At 29.7% G+C, this 16802-nt stretch overlaps 1 protein-coding gene and 2 long non-coding RNA genes across 3 annotated transcripts in view; 2 read left to right on the forward strand and 1 right to left on the reverse strand.

Annotated features, from left to right (window-relative positions):
• Nucleotides 1-16802, forward strand: part of LOC110642450 (uncharacterized) — a 40639-nt gene that overhangs the window by 9097 nt on the left and 14740 nt on the right. The window lies entirely within an intron of this gene.
• LOC131177664 (uncharacterized) lies at nt 415-1583 on the reverse strand. The gene is made up of 2 exons (XR_009147024.1): nt 922-1583; nt 415-835 (listed from the first exon to the last, which is right to left on the reverse strand). It is a non-coding gene; the product is annotated as an uncharacterized LOC131177664 (long non-coding RNA).
• On the forward strand, nt 4770-8508 carry LOC131177662 (uncharacterized). Its single transcript, XR_009147022.1, has 5 exons — nt 4770-4924; nt 5012-5057; nt 5234-5307; nt 8094-8156; nt 8283-8508. It is a non-coding gene; the product is annotated as an uncharacterized LOC131177662 (long non-coding RNA).

Genomic DNA, 16802 nt, shown 5'->3' on the forward strand with positions numbered 1-16802 from the left:
ATTGATTCAGATGTAGATTGTGGAAGGGCTTTCTTATTCGTGTTGGGATTATCTATGCAATGTGTTGTTTCCTTCTGAGATTTTAAATGGTGAACGGACCATATTGTTCCCATTTTATTATTCCTACAAGCAGTCTGTATTTGGTAAAGTTTGAATTCAGATTATCGTGTTTAATATCCATGAATACACTAATTAGTTAAATTTAGTGTCTGTATTGCCCTTATGAGATATTATGTGTATGAGGATTGTAAGGCTAATGGCCTAATGTGTTGGGATATTATAAATTTAAACCATCTTAAACTAAATTCGACATCATTATTTGGTTTGGACTTTTTAATTAATGAATTTTGATTGATTTTGATCAACATGCATGGAGGCAGATGATACACTTTGGAAGATGAAGCACCCTGTCGGTAAGAATAATACGGATCCATTGAATAGGAGTCCAACGCAGTACTAACAAAAATAGATGCTGCTGCAGGTGGCAATTTACTTCTACCACTAACATTGTAAGTCTGAAACTCTCTCTGAGTTAAATAGAGGGGATCAGCAAGAATGATTCTCTATGCAAAGGAATAGTTTCACTGTATAGAGGAGCTGGCTGTCTGAGAAGGTGCTCTCTTTCCGAATTCCTCTTGTGCGGGTCTAGAAGATCATAGGTACGATACTCCCTTTCACTCATGTATAAATCACGAGGAGCTTCCTCTCTCTGTGTTGATACCACCTCTCAGGGCTCAATACGCCGATAAATTTCGTGAGAGACTGCAGGATAACTCCGACCATCACCACTGACTATGGCAAACGTTTCCCTGTCTGAATGAGGCCATGACTCTGACTAAATTGGTCAAGAAAACTATAATTATTACCAAGAGAATTTAGGCTGGATATAATAAAACTTAACCTGAACTGGGAAGGACCTACCGAAAGCCTTTGGCTCCAATCTCATCCTGTCAGAAGATGTTGCTCTGTAGATTCCATACAAAAGTTTGAGATCAAAATCATACAGGAAAAGCTTAAAGTACAGGTTTCACACCCAGCACAATATCTATCTTACTTGCTGTCACACCCATTACTCGATAACAGAAACAATCTGGTTTGGTCTTTGTGTTACACATAAAGATGCAGCCACCGAGCTTCTCTGTCTTTCTTTCTTCTCCCTAACTCTTTTCCTTCAAATCAAGCTTCCCTATATTCTTTTGACTTCCTGAGCTTTTATCTGTACCACCTTGCTTTTCTTCACTCCTTTGGCTATGTTGGCTCCTACTTGAACCAGCAATCTTTTCTCGGCTCTTTTTAGTCTCTAGACCGTTTCCAGTATGCTCTTCATTGGCACTATTCTTTTGTAATCTCTCTTCCCTTGAATTCTGGTCTGATAATTCTTGTTCCCTTTATTGTTACTTCCCTCATTCTCTTGTACTACACTCTTATTCTTCCTCCCCCTTTTTCTTCCCCAAGCCGCTCGATTACCTTTAAATTTATTGGCCTTTAAAGAGCTGCCAGCTGAAGACTCCTTTTTTATACAAGATTTGGCCTTCAATGATTTGGGGTTTCTTTTTTTGGATGATTCTGCTTTAATTGGTGTTTCTACAGGATTCTCAGCCTCCCTATCGTCCAATTCAGATGGTTCGATTTAGTTGAGGCTTTTAATGTCGATTTATTAAATCATTCGATTTTCATAATATAAGAATCAAGTTGTAATATTAGTAAAAACTTAGAGATTAGATAGTACATTTTCCTTAATTGAAAGAAATATATATTTACCTTTTTCTTTATAAAATAAATATTGAATGAAAAAATCTCTAATTTTAATGAATCATAAATGATGAATTAAATAGTTTAATTTTAAAAATATATAACTAAATCATAATTTCAATCAAAATTTAGAGATCAAATAATAAATTATCTATAAAAATAAAATTAAAGTCTTACTTGACTTAAACCCTTTACTTTTCAAAAAGTTATTTAATAACTTACCCCATAGAGATAAGCAAGTTTGTTTTGAATTGAAGAAAGTTTCTTTACTTTTTGAAAAGTGAAGTTAAAATGGCAATCAAATAAGTTAAGTTTTTTAACTTATAAGAAGATGAAGTTTCCTAGTGAACTTACCCTCAACTAAATAAGGTAATAAGAATGGATATTTTTGAATCTCACGATTAGAGTTATCCTTATTTTTTACTATTTTTCTTTATAATAACAATTTTACTTTTCTAACTGTTTTTTCAAATAGAAAACAACTATCATTTTATAATCAAAATTATAATATAATTTTTCAAAACTAAAATTAAATATTTATTTTAAAAAATATTTATTTACAATCATAAAAATTTAATTATATTAATATAAAAAATAAATAACACATATTAAAAAACTTTTAAAGTAAAATAAAATTTAAATATATTTATAATAATTTAATTATGAAAGACGTCAACAATTTTTTTAATTTTTTAATTAGAAAATTTTTTTAATTATTATTGACAAGTGAACACATTTTTCATATTTTTTTTCTTATTGTTTACAAAAATTAAAAATTATAATTTTCTTTAAAAATAAAAACAAAATTGTACAATAAAAAGTCCCTTGCTTTTTTTTTTCTTTTTAATGTAAATTTTAACCACATAAGTGAGACGCCGAATAAAATAAACCAAGCATTTTATTAATTTTTCTTTATATTTTATTTTGTGTATACCTTATTATAAAAAATTAAAATAAATTATATATACCTGCATAGTGAAAATACTATTAGCAAAGTGGGAGTTGAATGAAGTATTGATGATTATAATGAAAATATTAGTGTGAAAGTGGGTAAAAATGAGATTTTCAATTAAATATTATTATATATTTTTATTAATTATATATTTTTTTAACGGATGCGTGACTTTTAAGTCGAACAAATTCTGAAAAATAAAAGAATAAATTTTTTTCCACTTTCATATAGATGAGTATTTCCTACCTTTAATTATTCTTTTATCTATCTTTTGCGTGATGCTCTTTATTTTTTTTTTTTTAAATTATTTTTGGTATAGAAATTTTTAAATAAATTTAATTTATTGTATTATTTATAATTAATTGATAATTTTTATAACTATATCATTTTATATTATTTATAATTTAGAAATTTTCAAACAAATTTATTTATTATTAAAATTTTAAATTATAAAATTTTATTAATTAATTTATAAATTATATAATAAATTAATTGTAAATAAAAATTACTTTGAAAGAATAAAGGTATAAAAAAGGACAGAGAAGAAGCCAGTGGAGGAACGAATAATAGCGTGATTTGTGCTTTTTTTTTTTGATATATTTGGTATTTGTAAATAAGGAAATTTTTATTTAAACTTATTTATTGTAGACTGTTTATTTTATTTTGTAGAAAATATTTTCATAATTTTTTTTATATTTTTTAATATTTAGAATAATTAAAAATTAATAAAAAAATTTTAAATTAAAAAAATAAGTTAGTTTTGAGAAAAATGATTTTTTTGTAGTTAAATAATGTAAAATATTTTATATAAAAATATTTTTTTAAAAAAATAATTTTCATAAAAATATTTTTATATATTTTTTTGTTTAGATATATTATATTTTAATACATAATTATTAACTAATTAATATTTATTTTAAAATTAATTTTAATAATATTTAATTAATTTATATAAAATGTTACTTTAATTTTCTCGATAATAACATCAGATATAATCAAAGTAAATTCTAAATTAATAAAACAGAAATTTTTTTTATATGAAAAGATGAATATTATTCACAAAAGAGATTACAGCCTATCATCCTTTAACGATATGTGTAAAAGAAATAGGTTAAGTATAACTTATTTTTGTCTAACTCCATCTAAAAAATTAGCTAAAGAGAAAAATATTTATTCAAATTTTATATATAACGTAAGTATCTTATTTTAAGTTAGTATGACACCATATTTGACTTCATACAATAGATTCTCTTAAAATAAATTATTTATATTAAAATAATTCAATTGAATTCTCATATAATCATATTTAATTTTTATTTCTCTTAAAATTAATTTTTTTATGTTATAAAGAACAATAAAAAATAATTGATCTATTCAAAAATATTTAATTAATTTATGTAAAATACTATTTTACCCTTATCTCCTCCCTCCCACAAAAAAAATATCAACTTTTACATCTATGGTCCTCTGTCGGCCATGTCCACGTTATTCTTTTACCTCTCTTATGGGTGATTCTCTTTATTTATTTTTTTTAATATTTTTGGTATAGAAACTTTTAAATAAAGTTAATTTATTATATTATTTATAATTAATTGATAATTTTTTTATAATAATATTTTTTTATAACTATATCATTTTATATTTTTATACATTAAAAATTTTCAATAAAACTTACTTATCACTAATTGTTTTTAATTTATAAATTTTTTAAAAATTTATAAATTATATAATAAATTATTGTACTTAAAAATTTCATTGGAAAAGTAAAGGTCTAATAATCAAGGTTTTTTTTTTTTGAAGGACAGAGAATAAGCCAGTGGAGGAGCAAATGCTAGCGTGATTCGTGCTTTTTTTTTTTAATATATTTGATATTTGTATATAAAAAAATTTTTATTTAAACTTAATTTATTATAATATTAATATATAAATATAATATAAAATTATACTTATATATTTATATTTTAAATTTATTATTTGAGAAAAAAAAGTTAAATTAAAAAATTAATTTTGATTGAAGAATCTTAAAAGAAAAAAAAAGGCTCTTCCAAGGATTTGAATTGAGTAGGCGCATTAAGTCCCTCAACTTCCCCTTATGCGTCTCAGCGTACCCATTGCTCATTGGCATACACATTTTAGGCTCTCGATTCGCTTGGGCTTTAATTCTTAATCAACCGATCATTCCGCTCGCTCTGTCTCTCTACCATTTTCTGATTGCTAAAGGTAACAAGTTTTTCCCTTCTATTTTTATCACTTATTTTCAGATTTTCTTTGATACTGTTTCTTTCAGATTGGTTTTTATTTATTTAGGCTCGAATCAATCATCAATACAGAGTATCAAGGATAATAATCAACGGTGAATTTTGTACTCACTCAATTCGCGACTTCTTGATCATTGATTTCATCTGACTTAAAGTTCAAGAGTTTATCTTGTCCTGAAAGTGACTCTGAGCTTGATGTCAGAGTAGATGGGATCTCAGGTAATGGCTTGCTTTTTCAATGTCTCATAAATTGAGCTTTTCCGATTTTCAGGGCACCTTCCTTCATTTTTCTAGAAAGTGGGCTCTATACTAATATTGGGCAGATAGCCGGTTGTGATTCTGAAGGTATATCATCGTCTTTGATAATGTCAACTACTTTGAAAGAAATCTCAAATGCATACTCGATTCTAGAGCTGAGAATCACTTGAAATATTTTCTGTGTATATATTCTCGTCAAGATTGTTGGAACCTAATTTCTATCCTTTGAACTATGTGCTAAAATTGGATGTAGGAAGGCTAATGAGATCCACAACCAAGCACCCAAAAACAACAAATGTTGCAACGCCCATGGCATCTTCAACTATGATATATAATTTATACCTGTAAATTCAAAAAAAAGTCAAAACATCAATAAGTATAAATTAAATATGCTAGTAAATTATCTTTTTAGCTGAACCGTGAACAATGACCTGGTTAAATTTCAAGATAAATAAAGCTACACTTGGGCATGTTGAAGCATAAAAATATAGGGATAAATGGATTGAGCCAATGGCTTGATAGGCAGATGTAGAAGAAAGGAAAGAGATTTAAAAATGTAGGCCATAAGTTCTTCCACCACCCGTTATATAATTTCCAAACCACCTATCACTGTATCTGATCCTTTCTTCTTTTATTTTTGTTAAAAAAAAAAAAAAACCTTAATAAAATTAGCTGTTGTTAGGGGTGGCCACGGTTCAGGAACCGCCGGTTTAGGTTCAATGAAATCATGAGCTTGAACCAAACCGCTAGAGGATGGTTTGGAAAACGGTTTCTGAACCGCCGGTTCCGGTTTGAGCCCCGGTTTAAAACGGTTTGAAGGGCGGTTCGAAAAAGAATGGTTCAAGACAGTTTGGAGGACGGTTTGGAAGTGGTTTAGGGATGGTTTAAGGGTAGCTTAGACAAAAAAAATTAGAGAAAAATTTTATTGATTCAAAATTTAAGTTATATTTGTAAAAATATTTTAATTTTTCTTAGAAATCTTTCAATCAAAATAAAATAAGAAAAAAAAGAAAGAAAATAATTTATCTTTAAGAAAAATTTAATAAATAAAGACTTGAACCTGATTAAAAAGCGTGAGATGAAATTAATTTTTTTTAAAGAAATTAGCAAAAAGTGTATGAACTTAATTTTGCCTAAATATCCCTTTAGGATTTAGAGGAATAAAAATTTCTAGTTCTATTACTTGCCTTTTTTTAAAAATTATATAATAATTGATAATTAAAAAGTATAAAAGAGAAAAAAAATTAAAATAGAGGGTATTGAAAATTTTATTGAGGATTTAAAGTAATAACAAAGTAATTGAGATAGTATTGAAAATTTCAGTAAGTATATAAAATAAAAAAGTAGGAAAATTGAGAGAGTATTGGAAATTAAAATAAGTGTAGAAAATAATTATTTAGAGAATTTGAGAAAAATTGAAAAAATATTAAGAATTGAAGAAAATGCAGAGAATAATTGTGTAAAGAATTAATGATATATATAAATAAATTAAGAGTGAGGTAACATATTTATTGAATTTTTTTATATTTAAATCGTTGGTTGAATCTTGTTTGAAATTGTCGGTTCAATCCGATTCGGAACCGCCGGTTCACAGTTCTTAAAAAATATGAACTTGAACCAAACCGCGGAAGGACGGTTTTGGTCCGGTTCTAAGCCAGTTCCGGTTTTGACCAGTTTTGGTCAAGTTTTGACCGAACCGGTTCCGGTTCGGTTCCGATTCAAAACCGAACCGTGGCCACCCCTAGCTGTTGTTTTATAAATAAAATTTTTTTTATAACTCTATATTTTTGTTGTCTCCGTAATTTAGCAGAATAACATGATGAGCCCATAGTTAATTTAATTTAAATGCTAAAAAAAAAAAAACCTGTTGCACTAAAAACCATTTTTTCCAATGAGATGCTGTGATGGGATCTTCCATTTCTACATGCAATCTAGTAAAATTACCCAATTAGCTGAATCATAAGCAATGACCTAGTTAAATATCAAGATAAATTAAGCTGGACTTGGTCATGTAAAAGCATAGAATTTAGGGATAAATAGATCATGCTTCTTAGGCTCTGTTTGGATGGGGTGAGGGAAGGGTAATTAATGAAAGGATAAGGGAGGGTAAGGAAGGGGAAGGGTGAAGAGAGTTACAATAAAAAAAATCTCATGTTTGAAAAGAGGTGAATTAATGGAAAGGTAAGGAAAGATAATGTATATTCTTCATGTTTGGAAAGAGGTGAAAGAAGAATAAATAAGAGGTACAAAAATATCATTTTTTATTAGATAAATTATTAAATGGTAAACTCATTATGATAAATCTTAAATTTATAAATAATAATGGTCCACTATAAATAAATCATAAAATTAATAGATCAAAATAATAATGCGCAAATCTAATAAAGATTGAATAAAAAATGGATTATTTAGAAAAAAAAAAATAATAATTGAAGCATAATAATTGAAGCAAACTATTGAAAGATCAAATAAAAAAATAATAATTGAAGTACAATAATTGTAGCAAACTATTTAAAAACAAATGATTGAAAACAGAAAAACTATGTATGACCACTTGAGAGAGAAGACATTTATTTATAGTAGTACGTTGGGTTTATTTTTAATGGGTATAATTGGATTTTTAATAAAAAAATTAAGCCTTACCCTTGCTTACCCTTATCATTTACTAACTCACCTCTTCCCGAATAGGGGTATAATAGTTATTACCTCCTCGTTACCCTTATTTATCCTTTCCTCACCCCACCCAAACAGAGCATTAATCTCACTATGGATAAACTAAAATAATTAAAAACTGATCTAAATATTTAACAGCCATTGTTACCCCAATAAATTTATCCAGCAATTACTGGTCCAATCTAGTTTTTCTTTGGCAGAATCTGCTAGCAATTGAGACTCACAGGCCTCTCTATTCATTATCAGAACCAAGAACAACTCAGGTACCTGATATGAAGGAGATAATCTTGTATTTTTTTTTTTTTAACAGTCCTATGGCTGTGTTTTCAATGTAATGTAGTAAATCTAACTTAAGCAGAAGCAAACAAAATAAAATATCTCAGTTTCAGGCAAAAGAAGCAGTCGTTAAGAATAAAAAATTTACACACGAAAGAAACGAGAGAAAGCCATGTTTGTTCCAAGCAGGTTAGCTATGTGCTTCTTTAAAAATAAATTGATTCCCATCTTGTCTCCCTTCTCTCATCTTCTTTCTTAGTTAGTTAGTAATAACCAATGACTAACCAAGTAATCCAACCAGAATTATATATTTAATATATGTAATTGTTTATTGTCTGACACCTAGTTTCTATGCAGTATTTGTGCAACAACTGCGACTTGAAGACTTTGCCATCCATGATCAAAGCAACAAGAAGTTAAATCCTATAAAGAAAGTAATCTTTTTCCCTTTTTTTTATAATCCTATGTCTGTGTTACCTATGTGATGTAGTGGAATAATATTTTAAGCTGGAGCATAGAGAATGATACATAGATTTGATAGAGAACTTGAGGATAGATGGTATAATTGAAAGAAAACAAAATAAAGAGAAACAAAAGATCTCTAAAAACAGATAAACACTTTATAAAAACAAATCACATGTACTGAGTAGCAAAATTAGCTGTGAAATGTTATTAACCAACAACCAAATGACTTAAATGCAGCTATCCAAAGGGCACAAACTACTAAGGAAACAGAACTATAGTAAAAGAAAACCATAATCCACTTAGCTAAACAAAGATAATCTCATTATCATTAAGCAGCATGATTTTTACATACCTTGGTCATCAATATATAAATAAGTCATTAAAAAAAGGTAACATGGAGCTTATAATTACACGGCACAGCTCCATGGTACCCAAAGTTGTATTTACAATTTAGGATAAGCAAGGCCAAATAAACAAAAAGATCCCAGGCCAAACAACATCCTAGAAGTAAGTTAGCTTTCAAAGTCCAGCAAAATAAAAATTTTGTCACCAAGAGGACAGAATCCCCAGCAAAATCCAAGAAGACAAAAGAAGGCAAAAAAGCCACATCACCCCCACCAAAGAACTCCTAGGGAACCACATCAAATAACACCAGCATCCATTCAAAATGGATGCCCAACAACCAAACAATTAAAAATCCTTGCCAGTAAAATCTGCCTACCAGCAAAAAAATTGAAGCAATAACTAATTGAGTGAGTTACAAATGAAAGGAATTCCTCATAACCAAAGTCATTGCACTAACTCATAAGTTTCTAATAATAGCTTGATAAGACAGATCAAAATAAATTAATTAATTGGCAAAAACAATAATATAAAATTAAAAAAAAAAAAAACTAAAGTGTCAGTCTAAGCATGACCAAATCAATCTTTTCTGATTGCCTCTAATCGTTCTGTCCAAACTGATCAGGCTGGCTTGTAAAAATTTTAAACATACAAACATAAAAAATTATACAGCTTTAATTCCAAGATGATAAAATTAAATTCTTATGTTGTTTCCAATATCTGTGTTTCAACTGCTAATTACATGCATCATTGAAAAGATGACAACATGAAACAATTCAAGTAGGATCCTCTAAATTTAGAAATCTGTTATTGAATTTAACAAAGGCTTCATGAGAAAGGATAAAAAAAATTTTGAGAATTAAACAATAGAAAACAAAAAAATTTATTTTCATTCCCTCTGATCGTCCTGTAGAAGCCACACCCGCATAAAAATTTGAACTTTACTGAAACTAATTGCACCCATCATTGATGCAACTTCAAAAACCAAATACCAAAATATCAAAACAATGGCAGCAAAATGAGCTAAATTCAGTGCTCGGTTACTGAATCTGATGTAGGATTCATAAGTAAGCGGAAAAGAAACTCAATCATCAAAAAAGCTCAAAGGTTAAAAAGAACTTGAAGAATAAATATGGAAACATAAAATATTGGCACTGACAAAGCAGACAACCCTAGATTTTTTACCAAGCATAAATCTAATTAGTAAAGGATGAAAACCATGCCAGAATAATGCCTTCAAAATAGCCAATCATTCATTTAATTGGATGGGCAGTCAATTAAATAGCTTGATAAAGAACAAAGAACAAATAAAAGCTATATCATTAACAGGTCTCTCATTCCAACCTTTTTTACTGTCCCAGGCAACATAAATCAAGAATAGAAACCAAAGAGGACAAAATAAAATGAGCACACCAGTTAAAAAGTTAACAGAAAGATGCTTAACTCCCAAAAACAAATATGGCAAAATATACACACATGAGCAGTGGAACAAACGATAAAAGCCTTACTGATAGTTCAATCAAAAAATAAATAAAAGCATAACACAAATTAATAAAAAAATTAAACCTAATTAGAATAAAAGCAACTCATAAAACTAAACTAAATCTCAAGAATAAACCATGAATACCTAACCCCATTGCCACTGGAAAAAGAAAAAATAAAAAGAAAAAGAAAAACAGAAAACAGAATCCATTTGCAGAGAGACAAAGGAAAATTGATGTTAAAAGAGCAACACACCTTAAAACCCACAAACAAAGACTTTAGCTGCTAAGAAAAAGAAGCACAAAGAATCAGAATTAGTTATCTATGTATTGAAGGCAAACACAGTAAAATTAATGCATGACAGCTTTTTTAGCTTCAATTTCTGGAGACTCTTCTACAATTGATATAGTCAAACTAGCTCCCTAAATAATTCTTCTTAGCCTCTTTATTTGGATGAAACTTCACATCATCTTGCTCGATTCTCCCATGCTTTATATGACTTCTTACAACTGAAACAAAATAATTTTTGCTGCTAGAAGCATAAGAAACTTCAGCTTGATTTGCTTTTGAGGCAGTAACCATTCTTCTACCTTTGTCATTTGGAAATTTTGCAACTGGTTTAACCTTCTTTAACTCCTCCTTGATTTCATTGCAGCAAACATATAATTTTGAGCCTTTAACATCAAAAACAGCTACTTTGTATTGCCCTTCCTTTGTCAACGCCTGTACAATCACTTTTCCATACTGAAGTTTTCTTTTCATTTTCACCTTTATCACAATCAAGTATTTCAGATTTCAAAATTAAAACAAAGCTATTGTTCTCCAATCTTGCTTCAGCAACCTAATAATCATGTGAGTCATAAATGGAACACATATCCCTTTTAAATAACACAGAGTATTCCTTCTTTATCATTTGTGTAATACTAAGAAGATTTTGATCAAACTTTGGAATAAACAATACATCAGAAATGACCTTCATACTTTTCTTTGTCTGAAGTGAAATTGAACCTTTGCCTTCAGCTTTTACAATTTCTCCATTTCCCACTCTCACTTTAGTCTTGATAGATCTATCCAAAAAGTTGAAAAAAACTTGCATCATTGGCCATGTGATTAGCCACTGTCAACATTCCAAATATACTTCTCTGTTGACTCAAAAACTTGAGAGGCAAAAAATAAGGATTCTTCAACTTCTTGTTGATCTTCACTGAAATTGGCTTGCTAAGCAGATTATTGTTGAGATTGATTTTGCTTTGCTTTGCAAAATCTTTCAATGTGACCTTGCTTCTTGTAAAAATTGCATTAAGCCATTTTTTAGCATCTATCTTCACTATGATTTGTCTTCCCACAAGTGCCACAAGGTGAAAATTTTCTTTTCCTACTACTATCTTTGTTTTTAGCTTCAATCTCCTTTGTGCTTGATGAAGCGTTTCCTTTGTTCTTAGCTTGGAAATCTTGAAAGGCTCCTTCAGCAACTTCTTCATTTCTTATTGAAATTCTTTGCTATTGAGCCTGAAGTATGCTAATTAACTCTACAATTGTGAGTCTCTTCAAGTCACATGACTCTTCAATTGTAAAAAATTTTGCTTCAAACTTGTCTGACAAAGAAATCATAATCTTCTCACAACTTTTCCATGTGGAAAATCTTCTCCAAAAAGCCTCATTTGATTCACAATCTCCATCAGTTTGGCAGAGTAGTTTTTGACTGATTCACCATCCTTCATTTTGAACATCTCACCCTCTCACTCCCTTGGAACTCTTCTTTGAGCTTGTCCCAAGCTTCCTTGGCTATTTGGGCATAAACTATTCCTGGAAATATTGAATCTGAAATAGCTTGATGAATGAAAGTTAAAGCCTTGTATTTCTTGGCACATTCATCACTATGATATTTGATTTGTGCCAAAGTTGGATTTGGTGGCAAAGGTGTTGGATCTCTTTCAGTATCTACTACATCCCACAAGTCATAAGCTCTAAAAAATGTTGTCATTTTTATAGGCCAAAAATCATAGTTCTCACTTGCAAAAATATGTGGAGCGGGAAATGAACTACTGCTGGATAACCTCTCAAATTTTTTTTGTGAAACAACTCTCAAATCTCTCTTAAAACTCACAAAGATAGACAACCTTAAGATGGAAGCTCTTATACCGTTTGTTAGATTTTTCCATAGTAAACTTATAAAGAAAATAGAGGTTTTCTATCTCACACAACACCAGATTAAAATTGTAGAATTCACACATTTCATTAGATTAGGCTGTTTATATAGCAGCAAAAGTAGTATAAAAAGCATGATTCATAGCTACTACAACAAGTTTTAACTTACTTCTTTCTAATCAATCTCCTTAAATCAAGGAAAGACATACAATTACACCTTACAAGTTTGATAAAAGAATTTAAGGATTAAAAAATGCAAATAATGATCTTTATATCTTCTAGAAAAATCTCAATACTACAACAAAAACGTTCCATACACAAAACAAAAAGCTAGGGAGACAGAGGATCTCCTTGCCTAAGACCTCGACATGAAATAAATTCCTCGATCATATCCCCATTCCATAAAACCCGCATCCAAACTCTAGACACACATCTCATAATTAACTGAATACGACTACTCGGCAACCCAGCTTAATGTAAAGTATCTTAAAGAAAAGACCAACTAATACAGTCATATGCCTTCTTTAAATCAATTTTAACAATCGTGTAGCCTTTTCGACCTTTCTTAGCTCTCATAGAATGCACCGCCTCTATAGTTATAACAATATTATCAATTATCTGTCTGTTAGGCACAAAATTGACTTGATTCGGACTCACTATCTGAGGGAGGAACTTTTTTATTCTATTAACAAGCACCTTAGTAATCACTTTATACACCATATTACACAAGCTAATGGGACAAATTTGAGCCATAGTGATAGGGTTCTCCATTTTTGGAATCAAAACTAACATAGTTCTATTCATTTGATCCTCCAAATGGCCCCCTCTAAACCCTCTTCTAACCTCCTCCCAAACCGAATTACCCATAACTGTCCACTGGCTTTGATAAAAGCTTTCTTGGAGGCCATCCACACCAGGGGCCTTTCAAGGTTTCATACTAAAGAAAAAGTCTGTATATATATTTGTTTAAATATTTTATAGGTAGTAATAATAATAATAATAATAATAATAATAATAATAATAATAATAATAATAATAATAATAATAATAATAATAATATTATTATTATTATTATTATTATTATTATTATTATTACAAAACAATAATAATATCAACCAAAATCTTACTATTTTAAGAAGTATTTAAAAAAATTATTAAAATAGATATTAATTTGTTGTTATTATATTTTTCATATATTAAGATAGAATTATACTAGTAAAGCTAATACTAGAAGGAGAAACAATAAATGTATTTAGTTCTTATACCCCACAAGTAGGGCTAAATAGTAAAAGTAAATAAAAGTTTTAGGAAGATATGGATGATCTAATGCAAAGCATACCGAATGAAGAGAACGTTTTCATTGGTGGAGATTTGAATGAAAATGTAGGAAGTGATAGGCAAGGTTATGAGAATGTTCATGGAGGTTTTGATTTTGGCAGTCGAAATGAGGAGGGAAAAAGTATCATGGATTTTGCTATGGCATACGACCTAATACTAGTAAATACTTACTTTATAAAAAGAGAGTCACATTTAGTGACATTCAAAAGTGGGCAACATAGAAGTCAAATTGACTTCCTCTTAACTAGGAAGACAAATAGAGCTCTATGCAAGGATTGCAAGGTCATTCTAGGAGACGCTTTAACAAGTCAACATCGATTAGTGGTCTTGGATGTCAAGTTTAGGAATAATTCAAGCAAGGTCATAAGAAATAGTATAACTCTATCAAAGTGGTGGGAGTTCAAAGGAGTAAAGCAAGTGAAGTTCAAAAATGAGCTTCTCGAGTCCGAAGCATGGAAGCTGAATATGAAGGCCAATGATATGTGGATACATATGGCATCAAAGATTAGAGAAGTAGCTAAAAAAATACTTGGAGAGTCTAGAGGACATGGACCACCCTCAAAAGAGAGATGGTGGTGGAATGAGAAAGTACAAAAGGCAGTAAAGAGAAAGAGGAAATGGTATAAGAAATTATCTAAATGTGATAATAATGAGGCATATGAACAGTACAAGATAGCAAAGAAAGAGGCAAAAAAGGTAATTAGTCAAGCAAGAGCATAGGCCTTTGAAAAGTTATATGAGAAACTTCGAACTAAAGAAGATGAGAAAGATATTTATAGATTAGCAAGGAGAAGAGAAAAGCAATATCAAGATCTCAATCAAGTTAGGTGCATTAAGGATAAAGAAGGAAAAGTGTTGGTAAAAGATGAAGACATTAAAGAAAGATTGAGAAATTATTTTGATGATCTCTTTAACAATAGTCAAAATGGTAATAGCGTGAATATAGACTATAGAATAATAGAAAAGAATGTGAATTATATTAGAAGGATTAGATCTTTAGAAGTAAAGAAAGCACTTAAAAGAATGAAAGTGGGTAAAGCCTGTGGACCCGATGGAATACCAATTGAAGTGTGGAAGTGTTTAAGAGATATGAGAGTGGCATGGTTAACTAAATTATTTAATAAGATTCTAAACTCAAAGGAAATGCCTGATGAATGGAGGAGGAGTATTTTAGTACCTATTTTTAAAAATAAGGGAGACATACAGAGTTACTCAAACTATAGGAGAATTGTGACACCCCTTACCCGTCTATAGTACAAGCGAGTAAGATATGCCACACAGTATACCGGAACACCCTATTTTATTTCAATTATTTTTATCCTTCCTTATTTATTTTTTTTTCATAGTTATGAAGTATAATTTGTGAAGTATAATTCATTTAAATCATTTATTGAAATCATAAATTTTTTTTTTTTGAGGTTTCGCAAATTTTATAGAAAATCCGGCAGAGTACCGGCTAAAAATGGAGAAAACAGTTCTTCGAAACCTGAGAAAAACACTTCCAAAATTCTCAATCAATCCCAAACTCCATATCATCAACAAAATCTCAATATTTTTCAACAACATTTCTATTTCTCAATCATTCATTTCATAGGATATTCATATACAAGTCATAAACAAATATTCACTTTTTTATTCATAAACATAATTTTCACTATTTACATTAATAACAAAATACATTACATGAGTCTCAATTTATTATGAGAAAATAAAAGTTAATTATAAAATACCCAAAATGAAACCTAGTGTCTTACTAATGCACTGATGTCATTGAGGTGACACAGACACTATGCAGATCTGCAGAAGGTCTCACCCAGTCTGTGGTCTGCTGGGCTCTCAGTCGGTCTCTCCAGAACCTAAACGTGGCAAAAATCAACGTGCTAAGCAATAATGCTTAGTAGTGTCAATAATAGAATAAAAAGAAATAACAGAAAATAAATATGCAGTGCATATTCTGATGTCTTATGCAGATAATTTTTTTATCATTATTGGTAATCTTATTTATTTTGTACTTGTTATATTCATAATTTCATTAAATTTATTCACTTTCATTTTCGGTTGCTCAAGTAACCTATACTGGATGACTGAACTAGATAAACGGGTAAACTGGCACTGGGTATCAAGTACCTCGGGCCGTCACACCATCGGTTACATATGTATCTCCTGGTGTGCAACAGAACAGCTAATAAACTGTAATAAACATTAGGCACAAGGCCAAGTATCATCACTATGTCAGAATGGCTAAAAGCTATAAAATCACATAATGGCATAATGCCATGTGCAGTACTGCTAACTGAACCCTATTGGCATGCCAACCTATCCAAACCAATCTTGCTAGGTGTACTAAGGCATGTTACATTTTTAAATTGTACAATTCTTGAAATTTAAGTTTAGGTGTTACTATTCATTTCATTGGTCAACTAAAATGTTAAATTTTGCATAGACAATAGGTACATTGGTTCTAATACTCCCAACATACCACATTTTGCATTCTAAAGTTGTTGGTATTGGTTGCCAATACGATTTCTAAGCTTAGTGTTAGTTATTCAAAATTTTCAGATTTCAAGCCTTGTATTTACTGTTTCATTGGTCATTTTTATAATAGGAATTTGATAAAGTTGTTTACATAAAAGTTGTTTCTTATTGTGTATAGTTACATTTCTCTTTTTGAATCACTCCATTTGGAGTTTTGTAGCTCAAGTTATGGCCTAAACACCATAACTGGCCGGATTGCAAACTTTCCAGATTTTCTGGACTGACCAAATCTACAATGTCTTGTGAAGTGATTGCAGGTCACTTTTTGAACATGTTATGGTTAAAATTTGGGTTAGGTTTCTTCATGAAAGTTGTAGGTCTAT

The sequence above is a fragment of the Hevea brasiliensis genome, unplaced genomic scaffold (genome assembly GCF_030052815.1).
Source record: "Hevea brasiliensis isolate MT/VB/25A 57/8 unplaced genomic scaffold, ASM3005281v1 Scaf7, whole genome shotgun sequence".
NCBI lineage: Eukaryota > Viridiplantae > Streptophyta > Magnoliopsida > Malpighiales > Euphorbiaceae > Hevea > Hevea brasiliensis.